Genomic DNA, 23340 nt, shown 5'->3' on the forward strand with positions numbered 1-23340 from the left:
TTTGCCGACCACGGTTACAGAGGGTCTGTCTTGCTTCATTCCAGTCCTCCCTATGTACCCTAAGATCAGACACCTATCTTTGACTGTGAATTGTACTTTTCTGAGTGTGAAACAATGGATTGCACCTTTAACATTACACTCATTATTGTATCTTCTATCCATTTTAACCCCCCAACAACTTTTGTTTTTCTAATATAAACTTGGTGTCTAAATTTTTAGGCACTATTATATTTATAGTTATGGAATTTGTATATAAAGGCATTAATGATGAATTTTGATCCAATGTTTACTTTTTTGTATTTATTAGTGTACTTTAATAATGGGTAAATTAATAATATATAAGATATCATAATGAATAATAAGAATAGCTAAGAAATTATTGTAGTGAATTTTATATTCTGAGTTTCAGATGTTATTTTATTCCCCAAGTGGCATTAAGCTTCAAACTAGTTCCATTTGTGACATTATTATCTTTCTATTTGAAGACATTTGTGCTATTGCTTTCATCATATGGCAGTGTTTTTCCTACATTACTTATATAACAGGTATTGCAGGTTTTTTCTACATTATGTGTAAGTTAAACTTACCTTTGGATTGTGGCTGTGAGTTCTTTTACCAGCACTCTTTTTGCTCTTTCTTCCCTGACTATAAGGCAAGCTAATAACTTTGCTGAAAACAGTCTCTCTGTCTCTCCCAGATGCACACAAGTTGCCTTGTCTGCTCCTGATATTCCACATCTTGAAGTTATTTTTAGTATCTGAACTTTCTTTTTAGAAAATTGATCTGAGAGTTTGCATCCATTTACATTCTTTAGAGAATTAAGATCTTTGAAATTATAAAATAATAAAAGCCATTAATAAAAGTATTTTGTTTTCATCTGGAAATAAACTCAGGCAAAGAAGAAATAGAGGTTTTGAATGACTATGACCAATGTATGAAAAGCAGCACTCTGATTGTTTTAGGGGGATTGCTGTCCAATCAAGCAGAGAATAGTAAATGAGTATTTGACCTGAATTCAAATACTTTACACTGAAATGCTTAAAGCGCTTTTACTAAAGCTAACAGTGTTTCTGCTTAAAAGTTTATAATGATATTTAATAGTAGTTTTAAACAATAACATGCCCTGCCTTGATGAGAGGATCAGTGTTCAATTGAGTCAAAAACCAAACTAGACACGTAGCCGATTATCAAGACACTTCTACATAAGGAATGAGGGATCATGCTACTAGTAAAACGTCCTGTTCCTTTTAATGAATGACATGATTTTGAATGCTATTTAGAAGGATGGCAAGATATGGGAAATTTAGGATATGAACTTAACATTTTTAAATTCAGGTGATTACCAAGTAATCAAACACAGATTCTACCTGGTATGCCCATGGAGACCTACAAGGTTAATGTACTTTTACATTGGTGTAGAACAAAAATTTAAAGAGATATAATAAAATCTAAGCTCCCATAAATGGGGCATTATTTTACAATCATGATTAATTACTTATGTTATTTACAGTGTGTTATACTGTAAAACGTACCTATGATCTCTTAATTGGGCATTTGTCTTGTGGGAAATTAGAGGTCTAATAGAGGCTTGAAGTACCATTTAGTTGAGATGTGATGTTCTTCTTTTCCATTAGTAGAATTAAAACAATCCTCTCTTTGAAAAGATTTTGAATCAAGTCCTAGTTTGCATCAGTGGTCCTTATTTACTTGATTGACATGTTTACTATAAACTGTATGGTTTATGAGTGTTACCCTAAATGCTTAATCAAGGACCCAGGTTTCCATGTATAAAATATTGCATAAACCAATGTATTGCTCTGTTGTTTCTTTATTTGTGACCTATATTCAAATACTTTACACTGAAGGTGTAAAGCGCTTTTACTAAAGCTAACAATGTTTCTGCTTAAAGGTCTATAAAGATATTTAATAGCATTTGATAGATATTTAATGATATTTAATTGCAGCTTTCTATTGTTTTAAACAATAGAAAGCTACAATTTCTAAACAGATTTTATTCCTACTAAATTATCCTATATAATAAAAGCCTAGGTGGCATTGTACAACCCCCTTGCGCGACATCGTCACAAGATGGCCGCCGTGATGTTGTCACAAGATGGCCGCCGTGATGTTGTCACAAGATGGCCGGCAGGGGAGGGCAGTTGTGGGCGATCAGGCCAGCAGGGGAGGGAAATTGGGGGGCATCAGGCCAGCAGGGGAGGGCAGTTGGAGGCAAACAGGCTGGCAGGGGAGGCCAGTTGGGGGCAATCAGGCCTGCAGGGGAGGGCAGTTAGGTGTCAATCAGGCTGGCAGGGGAGCGGTTAGGGGGCGAAGAGGCTGGCAGGCAGAAGTGGTTAGGGGCGATCAGGCAGGCAGGCAGGTGAGCTGTTAGGAGCCAGCAGTCTTGGATTGTGAGAAGGATGTCCTACTGCCGGTTTAGGCCCCATCCCTGAGGGACATCCCCCAAGGGGTCCCAAATTGGAGAGGGTGCAGGCCGGGTTGAGGGACACCCCCCCCCCATGCACAAATTTCATGCACCGGGCCTCTAGTTAATGATAATAGTATTTTAGGTATGAGCTTTCAAAATTACAAGTAAAGAATACATAATAAAATAACTTAAATTTGTATAGTATTTATTATTTTACAAATAGCTTTTACTTACTCATTTGATCCTCATAATGTTCTTGGAGGCTGCAGTGAAGATATTTCAGTTTTTCTAGAATCTTAGAAAGGCTGATAGGTAAGGATATTTTGCTAATATGTAGCAAAAATTCAAAATCACATTTCCAGAATTCAAGTCTCTTACCTTTTCTTTCTAATTACATATTATAGTACTTTGTAGTTTAGAAAGCAATTTTTACACTTCTTGTTTGAACTTTTGAATACCTGTTTTGTAGATAAAGTATTAGTTTAGTGTTTTTATAATAAGTCTAATGGTCTGGAAGTCCTAGCTAGAGCAATTAGGCAAGAAAAAAAACATTAAAAAACAACATCTAAATTGTCCCTTTTGCAGATGACATGGTTTTACATACAAAGTCTCTAAAGACTACACACACATACACATACACACACCTGTTAGAACTAATAAATGAATTCATTAAAGTTGCAGAATACAAAATCACCATACAGAGAATCAGTTGCTTTTTTTATACACTGATAATGATGTATTAGAATAGGAAATAATCTCATTTACAGTAACACCAAAAATAATAAACAATTTAGGAATAAATTTAAGGAAATGAAAGACTTCTATATTGAAAACTACAAAACATTGATGAAAACTTAGATACAAACAAATGGCAAGATATCGCACATTTGTGGATTGGAAAACTTAATTATGTTACAATGCCTATACTACCAAAACAATCTACAGATTACATGTAATCCCTATTAAAAATCCCAATGCTATTTTTTTACAGAAATAGAAAAAACAATCCTAAATTCATGGGGAATAGCAAAAGTACCTGAATAGCCAAAACTATCTTGAGGGGGGGGTGGGGGAAGAACACAACTCAGAGGCATCACACTTCATGATTTCAACATATATTACACAGCTATGCCAATTAAAACAGTGTGTCGCTGGCATGAATACAGACACATAGACCAGTGGAACAGAATTGAGAGCCCAGAAATAAATGTGTGCATATACAGTCAGCTGATCTTCAACAAGGGTGCCAAGAATATAAAATAGGGAAAGGATAGCCTCTTAAACGGTGCTGGGAAAACTGAATAGCCACATGCCCTATATTACATGAGATACAAAAAGCAACTCAAAATAGATTAAAGACTTAAATCTAAGGCCTGAAACTGTAAAACTCCTAAAAGAAGACAGAAAAACCTTCATGAACATTGGTGTTGACAATGATTTCATGTCTATTGATATCAAAAGCACAGGCAACAAAAACAGAAATAGACAGGTGGGACTGCATCATACTAAAAAGTAAATGAAATAGCCAACAAAATGAAAAAGCAACCTATGGAATTAGAGAAATCTTTTCAAACCATTTATCAGTTAGGTAAGGGGTTAATTTCCAAAATATATAAGGGATTCCTATAATTCAATAGCAAAAAATACAAGACAAAAACACCCAAAACTAATAACATGATTAAGAACTCAGCTAAAGACTTGACTAGACATTTCTCCAAAGAGTACTTGATACTAGCAAAGGGCCAACAGGTATATGAAAAGATGCTTAAATTTACTATTCATCAGGGAAATGCAAATAAAACTACAGTAAGATATCTCACAACTGTTGGGAAGGCTATTATCGAAAACCAGAAAACAACAGTTTTGGCAAGAATGTGGAGAAATTGGGATTTTTCTATACTCTTGGTGAGAATGTAAAACAGTTGCACAAGTAGAGCAGAAAGGGGTGTTGTCTGGCATGAACAGACACCGAAGAGTGGCTAACTTTGACCATTGTCTCAGGAGATGAGTTCTACTTCCTTTCTTGTTATGGAATGTGCCAGAACTTTTCTAACCTCTAGAATTTTATTCCTGTTAAGCTCATTTCGAATACTCTGTCTTCAGTTACTTTGACCAGCTGATTTTATCCTTTAAGTCTTACATCGTATGTCACCTTACCAAAGGACTTTTCATTGCTTATTCTGTTCAAAATTATGCTAGTCTATATCTCACCATTTTGTTTGTAGCATTAATTACTATCTGACATTATCTTGTCAAATAATTTGAGTTTTCAGTCTTCCACAATAATGAGAATGGGACCTTGTTAATGTTATTCACTGCTGTGTCCTCGGTTGTTGGCATTCTCTCTGAAATGTATGATAAGTTCTAAATGAAGATATAGTGGTAGAATAAATGAATGAATTTATGGTCAAGAGGTTTTGTGGGTAAGGAGGGCAAGTGGTAAAATAAGAGATGACTGTATTTGTTGAACACCTACTATGTGCCAGACATTGTTTTAGGTCTTCTTTCATGTATTATTCCATTTTATTCTCTCACTAAAGATATTATCCCTATTTTAAGGAAATTGAGACTCAGCAAAAACAGACAACTTATCCATTGTCACATTTGGACAAATAGGATCCTTTGGAGTTAGAAAGAGATTGTAGCTCATAGAGGTGGCAAACTAGATGTCTGGCTCCACCGAGGAAGAAGCTATTTCCTTGTAGATTGGAAGTCTTCTGAGACAGTGTCAGAGGGAATAGGGAGAAGGAACATGCCATCAGGGGCCAGATAGAAGCCATGTTTCCTGAGTCATTAGGGCCATCTGCTGGTTTGGGTTCTAGGTCTAATCAGCTTCTTAAAGTGTAGCAAAGATCAAAATTCATCTAACTTATTTAAAAGTTGTTTTCATGAGTCTGAAGCGGGGATCAGCAAACAAGCCCATAGGCCAAATCCAGCTTGCTGCCTGTTTTTGTCAGTGAACTTTTATTGGTGCACAGCCACCATGTTTTTTACGTTGTCTATGGCTGCCTTCAGGATACAGTAGCAGAGTTGAGTAATTGTGATAGTGATCATGTGGCAAATCCTAAAATGTTTACTGTCTGGACTTTTGTAGGAAAGTTTGTCAACCCCTGATCTAATGCATAGTTAGTGGCAAAACAAACAAACAAAAAAACGCACAATTACTCCCAAAAACCAACAACAAAAATCCATAAAAATTATAAGATTATAGCAGTTACATTTTTAGCTAACCTTTCTAGCCAGGAATTGAGCAAACCTTAATGTCCTTTCCTGTTGCAATCTCTGCCTTTTTAACTGCACAGTTGTTAATCCGGGTGAGATAATTGTTCTCTTAGGAAGTAAACAAAATACTTCTTTCATTTTAATGGGTCATTTACACTGTGCCATCAAACTCAGAGAATTTACCTCTCATTTCATTGAATTACATATGTTCTGTATATCAAAACCCATATCAAAACTATATCTTTTCAAAGTAGACATTCCTGAGTAATTTAGAACCACCAGGTGATAGCAACATTTCTAGTTTCATACACAAGTATATTTGGTTAAGAATAAAGACAAATTATAAATATGCTAGGGAAGTGGAATGTTCTGATAAACTAAAAGTAATTCAGAAATCACATATTTACTTGGTGAAAATGTCATAATGATAATGATGTTATCTTTCTTTGACAGGCTCTTTGATAGCTTGTGGTCACCATTATAATATTAAATAGAACCCTCCGTAGAAAAGAACCAGTAGTAACTTTGTTTTACTGTGTTATCCCTGAAATGCAGTAAGCTCCTCTGCATTTCCCTTAGGGGCGATTATGTGGCTGCTTTGTGAACACTTTAGTTGACAGGTGGAAATGTGAGTGTATTGAATAGGGAAAGAATGAAGGAAGAGGAAGTTGGTAGATATCTGTTAAATTTTAATTGAATTCCAGCTAAGAAAAGAGCATGTACAGAGATACGGATTACTATTAACCAATATAACATTTTTCAAAACATGTTGTCCCTGGAGAGGAGAAGCAATGAAATAAAAGACACTGAGATAGTTTTTCTTCAGAAAAGGACATCTTTAATAGGTAGTCTTTTAGTATTACTAATTTCTTAGTTTATACCAAGTAGTACTTACCTGTGGGTATAACTTCACTAAGTCTTCCAACAGCTGTTCATCTACTAGCAATGTTGACCCTAATAACTAGTGTTTAAATGATCTTACTCAAGGTTCATTCATTAAAAAAAAAAAAAAAAAAAGGTAGCCAGATTGGAACTATCAGCTTCTGAGTCCCCAGTCCCTTTTCCCTGCAGTCCATACACTATCAGATATTTAAATACTCAAAAAGTTTAATTGTTTTTAGCTATGTTCCAGTAGATTCAAATACGGTTCACAAAAAGACATCCATCCTGTTAACGTGAGTGAGAGGAAGAGAACAATTAGATAATGCAGTAATGTTTTTAGATGTATACACAAGAAGCTCTTTTTAGAATGATTTTTAAATTACTTGACATCAGCATGCCTAAGTTAAACAGGATTTAGTTCATAGTATTTTCTCCCTTGAGAACTGTCTTTCCAAGAGGGATGATAAAGTGAAATATAAACACCCCATGAGAAGTGCACTGGTTTCTAAACATGTCATTGATTCTTTTTAAATAAACAACTGATCATTGTTACCTTCAGTGAGGGTACAGTATTTTCTCAGGTTGTTACATAATGAAAAGTAGGTTTTAAATGTTTTTATATAGTGCATTACATATTGTTTGAACGTGAGCTTCTTGTTAGACACTAAGCCGATCTCTGTAGGTGCTTTCCAGAATAATGATAATGTGCTAATGATAGATACAAATCAGCCTTTTGTTTTAAAAATGTTAGGTTGATTTTGCTTTGCAGTTTTGTTTTTTCCTTTTTAGAGATGTATCTGAGGCTTTTAATCCATGTGTTTGAATAGTAAGTGCTACTGATGGGAATGCTTTCTGGAGCTCAGTAATGAACAGTGGGTTTTTCTGAAGATAAGCAGTATAGGTCCCTTTGATCCCTCCCTTGCACAAGAGAATGAGGACCTCAGAAGACCAAGTAGCACAGAGTACCATGAAACCTAGAACTTCTGGAGAATAAGGACCAACTCCTGGGGTTATTAAAGGCAGAGTTTGAAGGACTACCCACTCTGCTTGTGTTTCTTTAAGTCCTTTTAAATAGCGCACAGCGGGCTTTTATATAATATTCCATAGTCTTGGCCTTATTCATATTCCTGTTTCTAAAAATAAAAAAAAATAGCCAAAGGTAGGGGTTATATTGATAATCTTAAATCTGTTTGTGTTTCCTTTGTTGATGTTAAAAACACTGTCAGTGTGTATAAGGAGAATATTCTTCACAGGAGAAATGTGAAAAAAAATGAGCTAAAACGGTTGGATAGACATGTAGCCCTCTGTGCTTTTTATTGGAATGCATTGCTAAACGTGGTTCAGGGTATAAGCAAATTATTTTATTTGGATTCTAGATTCTCAGCTCCTAATAGCTTTTAAATTTATACAGTTTTGTTTAGCTGTCAAAATATTTAATTATATCATGCCCAAAGGTGTAAAGCTGTCAAATAAATCCGAGTTTAGGCATAAACATTTGCTAAGTTACATGTGCTACTACACACTTGGTTGTTAACTGGGCAGCTTGTGAACCTGTTTGAGAGGGAGGGGTATGTCGGGAACATTAACTCAGCAGGTACAGAACAACATTGGTCCAATGAATTAATGATTACTTGTAAAACAGCAGGTAGTAATGCCCCCAGTCTTTGTAATTCTCCTCTTGTAAAATAAAGCAGACTGGAGAGTGTGGTGGATTCTTTGGGTCAATTTGCACTGTAAGAAAGCTGTCTTTTTGCAAAAATATGTTCTCTTTCTTTCCTTGTCTTACATTACTCTTTTTTGTTTGTTTTGTTTTCTCTTTGAACAAAAGAGAAAGTACCCCATTCACACTATGTCCCTTTCTCTTATTCTAGAGTCTCTTGCCATAGGAGGAATGATCCCAGTGGCACTTACAAAGAAAGCATTTACACTGAGCAACACTAAAGTTTAAAGTTTTCTATGTAAAACATTTTTCCAGCTTCATTGAGTATGGTTGACAAATAACAATTGTATGTATTTAACATGTACATGCAATGTGGTAAAATATTTTTAAAGAAAAGGAAAATTTTAAAATGTTAATTCTCCTTATCTGGTTATTTCATAAATAACAACTTGCTATTTGATGACATTATTTGGAGTTAGACTGTTAGCGTAAATACTAATGCAGACTTTACGAATGCAAAATTCCCTAAGAGGTAGGGGAGTAAAGTAAATTAGTTCTACTTTGAAGCTTTTATTTTCTTCCCCTTTCAAAATGAATGGGAAGGTCCTTGAGAGGCCCTTGAATGAAAGCTGCTTTTCATTAGTGCTACCAGATACCTGCTTGAAAGCGCTGAGTTCTAACTGAACACCCACACCAGAGAAAGGGAAAGCCTCCTTTTTCTGCAAGAGGACCATCAGCTAAATAGCTCTTGGCTTCTCTTTTCCAATCAGGTGGCTTCACATCAGAGTTAATTACTCCAGTCATTTATTCTAATCACCCTCCTCTTATGGCTAGCTGCATTCTGTCATGGGGTGGCATCGTTTGAAGCCAGTTAAGTTTGAAAACCACTGCAGGGTACTTGAGGCTCATTAGTGAGGCCTATCCATGCCTGGCTTTGGATTTGCTCCCTGATTAACTCTGCATCTCTCTGCCTTGTTCCCTCCTCCCGCCATCCACCAGCCCCCACTCCTCAACTCCCTTGCTCTAAAGAGGAATGTTTCAATTAACTCTTGCCTTGCTGTTTGTCTTTTCACCTACATATTTAAGAAAAAATTAAATGTCAATGTTGCTAATAATATATTTGATAGACTCTGGCCTTACAGCTGCATCCTTTGTATTGAATGTAACTGAAAAGTTGTATTTTTGAACAACAAAGGAGGAAAATGATGGTCTCTCAGAATAAATGTCTGTGTCCTTGATCCATTTGTCCTAACTCTAACATAGGTGGTGATTCCCAGTTCTGATTTTACAGTACTCTACTGTGTCTTACAACTTACCATAGAAGTTATCTGAAAAGCTTAAAAAATATCTAACATCAGATTTATTTTTTAACATTGTTGTTTATTATTATAGTGGTTTAATTTAGAAATGTTTGCCAAGAGGGATATGTAAGGGCAGTTAAGTCACAAAAGCAAATGATGATTGTGCTGTGATATTTATAAAAGAAAAGAAAAACATATAATCCATGTCCTGAGTAAGATAGTTTGAGACAGTGTTATTGTATAAAGTATTTAAAACATTTAAAAATTTAGCAAAAACATATACCGAGTTTTGTAGTTAAATGAAAATGTTTATTTAAAAGGGAAATAAGATAATTTTCTTTGTTCTTTTTGCACAGTAGTTTGATTTAAAGAATTCAGATAGTTCAAGTGTCAAACAAAATAATGATACATATTAAAATACATGAAATCACATCTTTTTAAGTTTGCTGATGCTCATGGATGGTCATAAATAGCAAAATGAACTCATTGTTAAGTCTCATCTCAAAATAGTGTAATGGCTTGCTTCCTTATAAGAGTCATTGGACCTAGCAATGAACAAATATGTTAGTATTCTCTGTCTTGCTCTAATTTTTAAATTTGATTTTTAAAATCTCTGAAAGAATAGTTAAATTAATGAAAAATTAGGCCTAAAATGTCTGCTTTTTATTTAGCTCTATTATTGAGTGTCTACTACGTGCTCAGTTCCAAGAGGGCAGATATAATCTCTTCCTTCTAGGAAATCACATTTTTTGAGGAAGACAGAAAACTAATCTAATACACGGTGAAGATTTTAGTTTTAAAAAGATAGGTATAAAAGCAAAAAAAAAAAAAAAAAAAACAGTTGAAAGAATAATAAAACCTGTAAGTAAACCTCCAGGTTTACATGGCATATCAGATTTAGTATATACATAGCGTACTTAATATTAGTGTTATCAAATGATATATGTGAAACCCATTAAAATATTTCTTAGTACAAAATGGTTTCAGATTTTCATAATGTAACTTTGGGATATACCATTCTATTTCAGAAGCTTTAAAACTGATGTAGTAGTTAATAACATGGTTTTAGATGTCAAATCTGGGTTCAGATTGCAGCTCTGATAGATATTTACTCCCTGTGTAACATTAAACAATTTAGCATTCTTAGCCTCATTTGTAAAACAGTTTTTTAAAATATAGTGCTTATCTGGTAGTATTATTGTGAACTTTAAATAAAATAGCCCATGTAAAACATTTTGCGTAAAACGGGACATCATAAGTACTCACTAAATGTTAGGTGCTGCTGTTATTATTATATTGTTGTTGTTTAGCTTGTCAATGAATTTCTTCCAAGTTGACCTTCCGATTCATTTTCCTTGCATAATGTCTTTTTTAGCCTTTGTCATTTTTGTTTGTTTGTTTTTTAAATATGTTTTATTGGTATTTTACAGAGAGGAAGGGAGAGGGATAGAAAGTTAGAAACATCGATGAGAGAGAAACATCGATCAGCTGCCTCCTGCACACCCCCTACTGGGGATGTGCCTGCAACCAAGGTACATGCCCTTGACTGGAATCGAACCTGAGACCCTTCAGTCCGCAGGCCAATGCTCTATCCACTGAGCCAAACTGGTCAGGGCTTGTCATGTTTATGATAGACATTGTTTGCATCCATCAGGAGAAAATAAAATCTTCAAAGATGATACTGTAATATGTACTTTCCTTTTTCTTCTTTATGCTATCATCCTACCCCAAATTTGATTGTGTTTAACCAACTATGGACATCTCATTTGCAATGGCTAGAAGTCACAGAAATTCTTCACATTTTATAAAACTCTGCCAAATTAGCATTGTATCAACTGGGTAAAGTTTCTATGGTCCATTTCATGCTTCTTATACAAAGCTTTAAGATCATAGTTCCTGAGCATAAGCAATGAATTGTGCTAAATCACAAGAATTTCTTAAATACCATTCATTCATTCAACAGACATTTATTAGGGGGCTACTGAGTAATTAGGTCTGTGATCACAGAATTGGAAGAATATGACACCTGCCCTTTGGGGACTGTCATTATGAAGATCAAACAGATGTGACAGTAACTAATTAAAGAAGTAGATTAAGTGAAGTATTTATTTATTCAACAAATATTTTGTGCGTGCCTACTATCTGTCTTTGAGATTATAACAGTGAGAAAGCATAGTGCCTGCCCTTTTCAAACTTATTTAGTGAGGGATATGACAATAAATAAGAAACTAAACAAATAAACATGTAACTTGTGATAATATATACTCTAATATAACAAATAATATAGTAGTTGTGGTATGTACAATGGAGAACAACAAGCCATCATTAGAGCATTTAATATGTATTTGTTTTATTTATTTGTGCATGTAATATTTAGAGATATAATTGACATGTAACATTATATTTGTTTCAAGTGTACAACATAATGATTCAATATTTATATATATTGTGAAATGGTCACCACAAGTCTAGTTAATATCTGTCACTAGACATAGTTTTATATATATTTTATTCTGAGATCAAAAGAGGAAATGCCTTATTTTGCCTCCTGGAAAGATTGGGGAAGTTTTATTAACTGGGGAAACTGCATTTGATCACAATCTTGAAGAATAAGAAGAAGTTTGCCGGGAAGAAAGCAAGATAATGGGAAGGGCATTGTAGATAGAAGCAGTGTGAACAGAAATCTTATTGCTGTAGTATAGCACAACAGCTAAACTTAATTCAGAAGGTAGAGTGCAAATGTGTGTGAGAGAACTGTGAGTGATACCTATGGAAAGATAAGACCACAGGGAGGTTATATAAACAATCTTGAATGCCTTGTAAGTAACACGGACTTTTTTCTTTGGGGTTGTGGTACCCAAAAAGAGATTGCCAGACCTGGAGCCTCAGTGTTTCCTGAGGACGGATCTTGGGCTCAACTCCAGATCCACAGATCCACAGAAACAGACTCTGTTGGGGGATCCAGGTGCTTTCAGGGCATGTTCACTTGGATGGAGATCAGCTGCTCCATGGAAAGGAGAACCATAAAAAGTCTTGGGGGAGAGCCAGCACTTGGTCATGTTTTAGAGGAAGAACCATAGAAGGGAAATTTTAGAGATAAAGAGAACAGTTTGGATAGTGTTAGAATAATTGAATAGAGAAATAATGAAACACAGACGCAAAGATAGTCAAAGTGGAAGAAGAATGAATTTGAGAGGTATTTTGGAGGCTCGTTGTCTGATCCGGTTTTGGAGCGAGAGGAAAAGAAGTCAAAATGACTACCTCAGTTTTCAGATTAGCTGACTGGATGTAGAACTGGGCTGCAGACATAATCCAAAAAGCAAGAAAGGAGGTAGTTTAAGAGGAAAAAGTATTCTTTTCACACACACACACACACACACACACACACACACACACACACACACACACCACACTAAGTTTGAGTTACCTGAAGCACACACCAAAAGAAGTACTCTGATGGTCAGTTAACATTTTGGACTTGACACCTTTACACTCTGGAGATGGTAATAATTGTCAGGTGAGGTAGTTGATGTCTGGCTCATCTGGCCTGAGTTATTTCAGAAACCAGGGTCTGGAACTGAATAATGAGGACAACAAACACTGGAGAGGTAGACAGAGGGAAAGGACCATACATTTAAAATTGAGAAGGATAATCAGAAATGTAGAAAGAAAATCTGGAGGGAGGGTATCAAGGAAGCTCAGAGAAGAGAGAGAAACATAAACACCATGAAGCAAAGAAATGAAGTGAGGAAAGATAAGCACCCATTGGACTCAGACAGTCGGACATGGTCATCTTAGCAAAAACATTTTCAGTGGTGTGCCTGTAACAGAAAGATGATAGATTAGTTAAGACGTTGAAAGGGAGTTAAGGCAGCATAAATAACAAATTTACTTAAATCTTCCAAGAAGTTAAGGTTATTGATCTCATATTGCCCTGATAATCATGGCTGCATAAAAATAACTAAAACTGACCCTATAACTAGTCATTATTCCATTGATAACTTGGAAAGGACCATACCTACTATTTACTGTGATTTAGAGTCTCATAGACTTTTATCACAAATGTGAAAGAATTTCTAGGAGTGGGAAAACAGAGGCTAGTTCCAGCTGCTGCTAAAAGGAGGTGCCTTTTATGAGGTGTATGAATATATCCACAGTGTCTGCAGATTTAATGTAGCTGACTTTTAGTAAACCCCGTGTTCTAATAAATTGTAGTCCGTGTCTATATAGTTCTTAAAGTACATAACTGATACAGCTGAGTAGACAATATGCAAGAACTCTAACCAAGAACTTTTAAAGATGGAGGGTTTACAGATGACATTGTAGTTGGTAGAATTAGCCACTTACTTTTATTGGAGAGGTCAGTCATAGCGCCATCTTTCACATGCCACCACATCTCTTCAGAGATTTGTAAATGGCTAAAGAATATACATGGCAGAACATTATGTCTGTTTCACACTTGAAGATACTATATTTTTTTGCTGTCATGTCCTAAGGTATAGCCATTCTTCATGCGCTGAAAATTATAACAACCTTTTCAGAACCGCATCAAAGGTCATTTTGTAGTCTGGAGGTGCTTTGTGCTTTGGGAGCTTTATCTTTATCTTCAGTAAGAGAAGGTATATTTTATAAAGGGTTAAATAATGCTAATCCCTGCATTCTATCGTATTTCAGAATACTGTAAAAATTTGAATGCAGGTTCAGTTCGGGGAATTGAGTAGAAAGCTTTCCTGTCCAATGTCCACACTAGTCATGTGTGGCTGTTGAACACTTGAAATGTGGCTCATCTGAATGGAGGTGTGATATACATTGTAAGTGTAAGATGCATGCCGGATTTCTAAGACTTAATACAAAATAATAATTTTTACATTGGTTATATGTAAGGTGACCAGATTTTAACATTGGTAAAGCAGGACACCATTGGTGGGGGGGGGGGGGGAAGTTCTTGATTAAAAATTGGGTCTATATGGAGCAACAAAAATTTTCATAGAACGCAAAAATAGTATTGTAATATATTTTTTAAATTTCAAAATAAGTACAATTTACAAATATAATAAATAAAAATTATGTATAGTATTATTTTATTCTTTGGCATATTTCTCATTTGAGTGAATTATTTTAGTAGATTGCTGTCGTTGTTTAAAAGGTCATGAATTTGCCGTAACGTAAGTCGTAAGTGTCACTTTCAAGGCTGGCGCTAGACTTTTTGCTGCCACTATAAAATATAAATAATGCGAGTACTGTCTGCTAAATTCAAGAAAATTTATGTATTTATGAAATAAATAAATAAGTTACCTAAATTATCTGAATAGCTGATGTGTAATGACATCACTTGTTTAACTAGCTTACTAGAACGCAGTATGATGTGTATCATCTGAGAGACAGTTACAAAATGTTTTCGTCGTTGCCAATCCCAAAAAATGCCATTGTTCATTAAGTCCAAACAATGGTGGTCGAATTCTAACAACTGATCAATAATGCGAACTTTGATAAGCAGTTCTCGATAATCAGTTCTCAACAATTATTTGTTATTATTAAAGTGTAACATTATAAAATTAACAAAAATAATATAAAACTCATATCCTGGCTAAATAGCCACATGGCCGCCGAAAACCGCCTATTCCCTTCCCGTTCTCCCGCCGTTCCCTAGCTTGTCGTGCATTCTTTCCAAAAATTGGGACTTTTTTAAAATGCCGCGGGACGCAGGACAAATTGTTAAAAATCGGGACTGTCCCGCCAAAAGCGGGACGTCTGTTCACCTTAGTTATATGTTTAAATGATATCTTCATATTTCTGATTAAATATACTGTTAAAATTAATTTCATCTGTTTATTTTTTAAAATGTGACTACTGGAAAATTTTAAATTATATATGTGGCTTACATTAATTTTCTGTTGGTAGTCACTTTACTACCCAGAATTGTTTTGGCTTGGACATCCTAGTACTGAACATGAACATATTTTATTACTTAAGTAGTATACATATGTCTATTAGAATTAGCTGCCTTAGATTTTAAAAAAAATGCTTAGGGTTAACTTCAAATCTATAAAAGAAAATCCAAAATACTAATATTAATTTCAAAACCGAGTTAATCTTTTACTATATAAACTGTTCCTTCTCCATGATGAAGGCCCAAACTTGAAACCTGGGTGTCATCCTGAACTCCCTTTTCTTCCTCTCTCACATTGGCAATCAGATGGTGGAGTCACATCTTAAATCTTTCTAAAATCTTTCCCCTCCTCTTCACTCCCACTGACACTATCGTGAGGCGCTCAGTGCCTCTCATGTTGACTGCTGTAGTCATCTTAGAGATGGATGACCTTTTGCCTACCTACCCACCCTCCAAAGAGGCATCTCCTCTCACTATCCCCAGAATCTAGCATAGAACAGAACCTATAGTAAGCACTCAATAAAAGCTTGTAGATTGAATGGATGACAGAGCTGATATTAATCAAAAGTTGCAGAATGAAAAAAAGACTTTGAGTCCTACATTTAATGTATGTATATACAATTGCAGACACAAAGTAAATGCAGATGTCATTTTCTGGCTGAACTTGTCAGTGCTTTAAAAAATATTCAGCAACTTTTGTGTTCATTTTCTTTAAGTTTTTCTTTATAGGGTATTCTTGGAGGTGGTGATATAATAAGCATTCTGTTTTGCCAGGGATGTTGATTTGCCAATATAAGTTTATGGCAGTCAGTCCAGGGAGCCACTGGTGCCATGAAGACAGCTCCTTGGTTTTGTCTGGAGTCCCCATGGGATTAAACTACATCTGGCAATAAGTAGAGATTTTGGTCTGGCCCTCTTCAAAGGCAAAAGACTGCTAGTATTTATCAGATCTATGTGGATAAGCAAATGGGAAGGGATTACATATTTTGCTTTTGTGTTCCTTCCTTTTATAACTAACTAGAAAATGAAACTTCCAGAATTTTGTACAACCAATTAAGACATTTTTTCCATGATTTAAAGAAGAAACCTATTCTTTTTTCCAGACCTAGGTGGATCATTGAGAATTTTAGAATAATGTTTTAATTACTTAAGTGTATGTTTTTATAACTAGTGTATCCCAGCACAACCACAATTTACAATACTCAGAATTAATTTTCTAGGGATTTTACCATCCGTAAATATTAGGACATCTTGGTTGGCATTTGGAGGCTTTTGTTGCCCATCTATCTGTGAGGGAAAGTTTACCCAAAATTACTTTCAGAGGAGAAACTTGGACCTGACTCAGGACAGGCCGCTGTCCCTTCTTAGTGAAGATGGGCCTTCCTCTACACATTTTTAACAGATTATTAGCCCTGTGACTCAGCTTAGCTGTTGTTGGAGCCTGTGGCTCTTCATTTAACTGACAGAATAAAATGGCTGCATTCCAGATACTTGTCATGGAGTATAATCTAGAATTTACCATTCAAAGCCTCACCTACGAGAACTAATGTTTATGCAGGGTTGCCTGAAGAATATGTAGTCTCTCCATTTGTCTGTACTTTAAATCTATCTAGGATTAAGTCAGTCCCTTCGAGAGTCACATACCTGGATTCCATCATATTGCCAAGGGAGGAATTTCTTATCTCAGGAATAGAAATAATGTGTTTTTTTAGGCCATCTGGTTTATTTTTACATTATGGTCATATTTGACTCTTGTAAGTGTTCGTGTTTCTTTCTTTATGTTGCCTGATAGAAAGCTGAGAGCCAGATATATGGTGCACCTTTACCAAGTCGGTGGAATTTCATGGCGTGATTTTTATGTACTTCTTATCATTATTTTTATAGTTAAATTTATTTTTATCTTGATGATTATGCATTGTTGTAAGCTCGAAATTGTTTTCTGAATGAAGTCATGCAAAATATAAACAAATAGTAAAGTAGATGGGTATCTCTGTCCTTGTATATAGTTGTTTGCCATCCATTCTTAGGGGATAGAATTTTTTTTAAAGGCTCCATCTCCCTATGTGTATTATACTATAACTAGTTTAAAATATCTGTATATTATGAATTCCTAGATTTTAGATTAGGAGTGACCTAAGGTTGAAATGTTAATTAAATGTTTTAATGTTCTGTAGCTCTAAAGAAAATAGTTGGATAAAATGTCAGCATACTGGACTATTTTAAACATTGGGGGAAAAATCATCTCCCTGAAAAGGAGGGTAATTGTACAAGTTTGCCTAATCCTTTTGATCTTGGCACACAGCAATACAGACTTCAGTTGAGATTAAAACTATGAATTTCAAAGGAAACATGGCCTTCAGTGTGTAAAATATATAACAGCTGGTTGACTAGTCCATTTAAAACTACACAATAACAATCGTAGACAGAATGATTCTCCTGCCAAAAGATGCACGAGTGCTTGATGGTTATATCAAGATATGATACTAACTCACACTTTTCTTTAGTAATGGTAGAAACGTAGAAATGAGCAGTGTGCTGCCGACTCCAAAATCTCTCTCCTGCCCAGCAGTTCAAGGGCAGTTTAGAAGTACAGAACTCCCTTTACTGATTTCTCTATCTGCTTTCAGCCTGAACTTCAATGTGTTGTTGACTAAATTTCATTTTTTAAGCTGTCAGATACAATGTTTTTTCTCAGCATCCAACAGTTTTTTTCCCTTTTAATCCTTGATCCTACTTTTCCCCCTATGGTTTTCATGACTTATTGTTCTTAATGTCACAGCTTCACACACTTTTTAAGCCATAGAAGTTAAACTTTTCTTAGTAAATAGTATAAAATTTTTATTTTCTTTTTTGTTATATATTTATATTAAGGTAAATATCTGAATTCTGAAGCATGGTGATGTATGGTAATCAATATGGGAGAATGTTTACTTCTGTTAGTATATTTCATCAGCATTTTAATATTTTCACTGTTGTGTTTCACCTCAACAAGTAATCCTTAATTGGTTAATTAATAATGCATCTTTTAAAGAAAATGAGGATTAATATGGATTTTCCACTTTTGAATAATTCCATTTTGAAAGCATATTCACATTCAAAATCCATATCTATCCATAATGAAAATATGTTGATTTTTTGTGACCTTCGGTTCTTGAAATTTTTTGATATAACACAGCTAATTTTCTATTCATTCCATTTATTTCAAAGAAACTGAAAATTTGCTAAAGTTACTTGGATTCATCACAAATTCAGAGCCAGCATTTAAGGAGTTAATGTATCTTATTAGGGAGACAGGAAATCTGGCAACTATTGCAGAAACTAGACCTAATGGTGCACACAAACAATTTGTCAGTCTTCTTAAACGTGAATAGCTTTCCGCAAAGTGGCTGCTCTTGCTTTGTTTGAACAGGCTAAACTTTTCCTTTTTGGACTTTAAATCTTAGAAGTGAAATGTGATCCACATATTCAATCAAAATCATTTAATTCAAAGCATATTTTGATTGGAACAAAGTTGACATGGAAAGAAACTCTAGAATAAAAAAGTTGAAAGGACTTTATATCATATATTTAGCAGGAAAATTTGAAACAGTTCTAATTAGGCTGAAAAAAACAGCTTTCTTCAATGTAAATTACAAAGGTCATATATCAATGTTAAGGAAACATTACCACTAGTGTTTGAAATCCAGCACATGCAAACATAACAGACCAGTTCATTTTAAATGTGTGTGTGTGTGTGTGTGTGTGTGTGTGTGTGTGTGTAGAAGGCTGTATTACATGTATTTGAAATGAAAAATACCTAAAATTCCGAGTCTATAATGTTGTATACTACATTCTTGCCAATCCAAACATTAACTCCTTTGAAACATGTCACTATCTACACTCAAATGAATTAATACTCTTAATTGTAAGTACAATTAAAATTTTACAAGACAAATTTTATTTTTTCTTCCATTAAAAATATGATTAAATGCATTTTATAATACATATCAAGTCAAGAGAGTTAGTTATTTTTTTTTTTTTTTAATTTAAAACTTCGAGCCGAGGGCTGTGTATCTCAGAACTGAATGGGGCCTTCCAGAAGCTTGGGCATGCAAGTAGTGGTAAAGGTGTGCAGAAATGTGTATCTGGGCTGGTTATTTCTACACTTAAGGTTTATAAGTAATATTTACTCATTTTGTTTGATTTTTTAATAACAATCATTTCTCCTAAGATGTTAGTAGCTTTTTATTTAGTTGTTTTCTTTTAAATGGTGTGGTATGAGAACATTTAGCAAAATATAAATAAACATTTGGAATTATAAGTATGAGAAACAAATGTACAAGTAAGGTTTCCTGGTCTTGAGGTAAACAATTAACATATAATTTCTTTTGTTAATTGAAATTGATATGCTTGATTATATGTCATTTTTACATTAAAGAAAGTTTGATTGTTTGAAAATAAAAGGAAATTGCTAGAGTATCTCTCAGCCATGCATGGATTAAACACATGATTAATGCCTTTTATTTTAGACTTTTTATTCTCAAATAGCTTAGAGTTTCTTGAAAAAAGCAAACTACTTCTATGGAAGTTATAATATTATTTGACTCCACTGTAGGAAACAAGAATAATTTTATATAACATTTTTTTTACCAATAAATAATTCATCTCCTTAATGGGTTAGTTTCACAAAAATAGATTACATTCTTTCAATGAGATTTATTGTTAGACACATATTCATATATGTTATAATGATTTCTGACACAGGGTTATACAAACGAGTTATTTATGAATAATTTACTATTATCTTAAAATATTAAAGGTTTATTTTTTATGTTCTGCATGCATATCAAGCAAATAAAAGTTACTAATAAGTGTTGTATTTGACATCTGTATACTGTACTTTTTAGCATATCTCAAGTATTTTAGTCTCTATATAATAGATCTCATTAAAAAAACAGATATCAACCCCCAGACAGTTTGTCAAGACTAATATGAGTCCCCCTGGATTGGATTGACAATTTGTGTGAGGCTTCATATGATAGTCTTTTCATAGTCTTATTTGATCCTTAACAATTGGACATTAGTCACTGATTTATTTTATAATAACTCAGCTGAGTTGGATATTATTATATTGTGTTGGACATTTTAGTGGATTTTCTTGTTTACAAATTTTACTCAGAGCACACATTGGATGTAAATGATGTATCCAGCCTGCTAGGGGAGTACTAACACCTGATTGGTTAGGTTTGAGAGCAGCATGGGAAGCCTGTTACTGTCCCCTAGCTGCAAACCATATTTAACTCCAGCCTTAATGAGGACTGCCTGTCCTAAAGGCTTTGAAAAATCCCAAATGCTTAACATTCCACTGGCATGTTTTTATTTATTTGTGACTAAAAATGTGGATGTAAATAAGTATTTTATATGGAGTATTTTTAACAATCTTAACATATAAAAAGGGATTTAAGGGATTTTTAATATGTTTTATGGTTTATGTTTTTTGACTCTCAAAAACAAAAGTTATAAAATGTATTCCCAGGGTATTCTATTTTGAATTACTTGTATTTTTCCCCCTCAACAATTTCTTTCCCCCTTCTTGTCTTTACCTCTTCCCTCAAGTCCTTAGTAAGTCCATTTATATTAAATACTTTTGGTTAGGCAGTTGTCATTCGCTGTTATCAAAAGAATGTTAATGTCCTGAACTGACTTTGTACTGAAATGTACTAAAAGTTTTTGGAATTCTCTTATGTCCTTAACTAGCGGTTCTTTTTTTTTTTTTCTTTTTTTTTTTAAGATTTAGTATATTGCAAGAAATGCTTGAGGACAGTTAATGAGATTTTTAGTGTAAGTTTTTAAATTTTTATTTAAAATTTATTCATGAAGGCAATGTGTTTATCAACCTCTGCAAAGATGTTGCCAATCATTCCATGATACTGGCCAACCCCTTAAGGACTGACCAGTATGACATTGGAAGGGGAGGGCTGAACCATGACACTGGAGTCATTTCTGTGCGTGTGTTTATGGCACAGTGTGAGCACGGAGTCTTTAAATTCAGCATTTTTGCTTAACATTGTGATGTGGGATCAAGGTTTAAGCATCTAAATCTAACCAACTTCAACATTTTAAATATGCATAAAAAACTAATCAACATGTGTAAGACAATTCTTTGTTTGATGACAGCAAAATAAAATTGCTCTGGTTTTTAGGGCTTTAATATTGAGAAAATTCATTTGTACTTTGTCATTTGCTGAGCCTTCTAGAATTTTATAGTTTCAAATCACAATACCAGGGACACTTGGGAGACTCCTAACTGTTTTATCTTATTAAACAATTTTGAAATCATTAATTTTTAATTAGCTTGGATGCAGGGTTTTTATAGTTTCAATAATGTGTGTATATGAACTAAACGTTTTTTATTTAAACTACTGGCGAGAGTATTATTTACATAAATAAGTGTAGGTTCTTTCTGAGAGTACATACTGTGAGTTTGCTTCATATGGTTGCACTTTTTTTGTAGATTCAGATATTACATGCTAATCTATTACATGCAGAGCTTTTCAGCAGTTTATGGACTCAGATTTTGAACAAATAAAAAGGGTGTAATCTCAAAGATATGTAGAGGTTCTTCCCTGATTGAAAGTTCTAATTAAGTGAATTGGAGAAAATTAACTGAAATTAGCTGTCAGAAAGTCACATTTAAATGAGTGATGAGCTAGTCTGGCAGTAAACATTTAAATGATATAAATTGCCATTTAAGTGTATGGTTTAATGTTTGTCATGCATTAATGTGACATGAGACTGTAGTGACAATCAAGCAGCTTGCTCTAATTTGAACATATTTAGGGCTTTTGTGTGGAGTGCACTGCACACAAATTAAGACAATTGCTGTTTTTATGTGTCACTTTAAACATGTCCCCCACCCCCCATTCCTACCCAAGGCCTGAGTTAATGAAACAAATGTATCATTTTGGGGTGCATCTTGCATTAATAGTTCCTGGATTTGGGGATTGATTTTTTTAAAATCCATGTACTTAAAATAGAAATTTACTTAAAGTTATTACAAACCATTCTCTTCTTATGTCAAATAAAATATGAAGCAGTCTTGTGCTCTGTTAGCTATTTACTAAATGTATAAATATGAGTTTTACAAGAAATGTCAAATAGTAACTTTCACTATTGAAACACGCTAAATTTTTTTTAAGGTATACTTTATTTCACGTACACTTGGCAATATGAGAATTGCCTAGAGTTTTATTTACAGAATTATTTTTATATTTTAAAGAACACCATATATTGTGAATCCAAGTTAAATATTAGTTAAAGGAAATACTAGTATATTTGAATTCGGCCATGAATATCTTTCTTATTCTTAGGCATTTATTTTAATAAACCAAATATTTGCATAAATGTACACCTGTGAACTAATAGGAACTTATTTTGTCACGAGATGGTTTATTTCTTACTCATTGCTTCCTACAGAAGTTAGTCAATTTTGTTTTAAAAACAACAGACTTCTTTTTATAATATGGATAACATAGCGAGTCACACCAAAACACATCATAGCCAATCACTTATTAATCTAAAAATAAGAGTTTCAATGAGACATGTCACCTGATAGAACTTGGTACACTTTGGCTCACTCTTCAGAGTTTGAGTTTGAGAGATCTCTGATTTGAATCAGAGATAAAGTAGTCCATAATACTAAACTTTTATGTTGGAATAATATTGAACAATAATAAATGATATAAATATAAATACTTGTCTCAATAATGTCTCCAGTTTTCTTAAACTCTTATTTTTAACTTTATTAAATGTAGCAAACATTGGCATCTATGTGTTTTAGGTACAGTGCCCGTAACTGGGAATGCAATGATCTGGAAGTGGATCGGCGCCCAGCATTTCTACTGAATACTTGATTATGTTCATTCATTATTTATTGGACACTGTTATGGTACCAGAATCAGATAATTTGGACTTGTTTGAT

At 34.1% G+C, this 23340-nt stretch overlaps 1 protein-coding gene across 1 annotated transcript in view; it reads left to right on the forward strand.

The window, feature by feature from the left end:
- LRBA (LPS responsive beige-like anchor protein) overlaps positions 1–23340 on the forward strand; it is a 564845-nt gene that overhangs the window by 466600 nt on the left and 74905 nt on the right. The gene's annotated exons all lie outside the window — the stretch shown is intronic.

Source organism: Eptesicus fuscus, chromosome 6, assembly GCF_027574615.1.
Source record: "Eptesicus fuscus isolate TK198812 chromosome 6, DD_ASM_mEF_20220401, whole genome shotgun sequence".
Taxonomy (NCBI): Eukaryota; Metazoa; Chordata; class Mammalia; order Chiroptera; family Vespertilionidae; genus Eptesicus; species Eptesicus fuscus.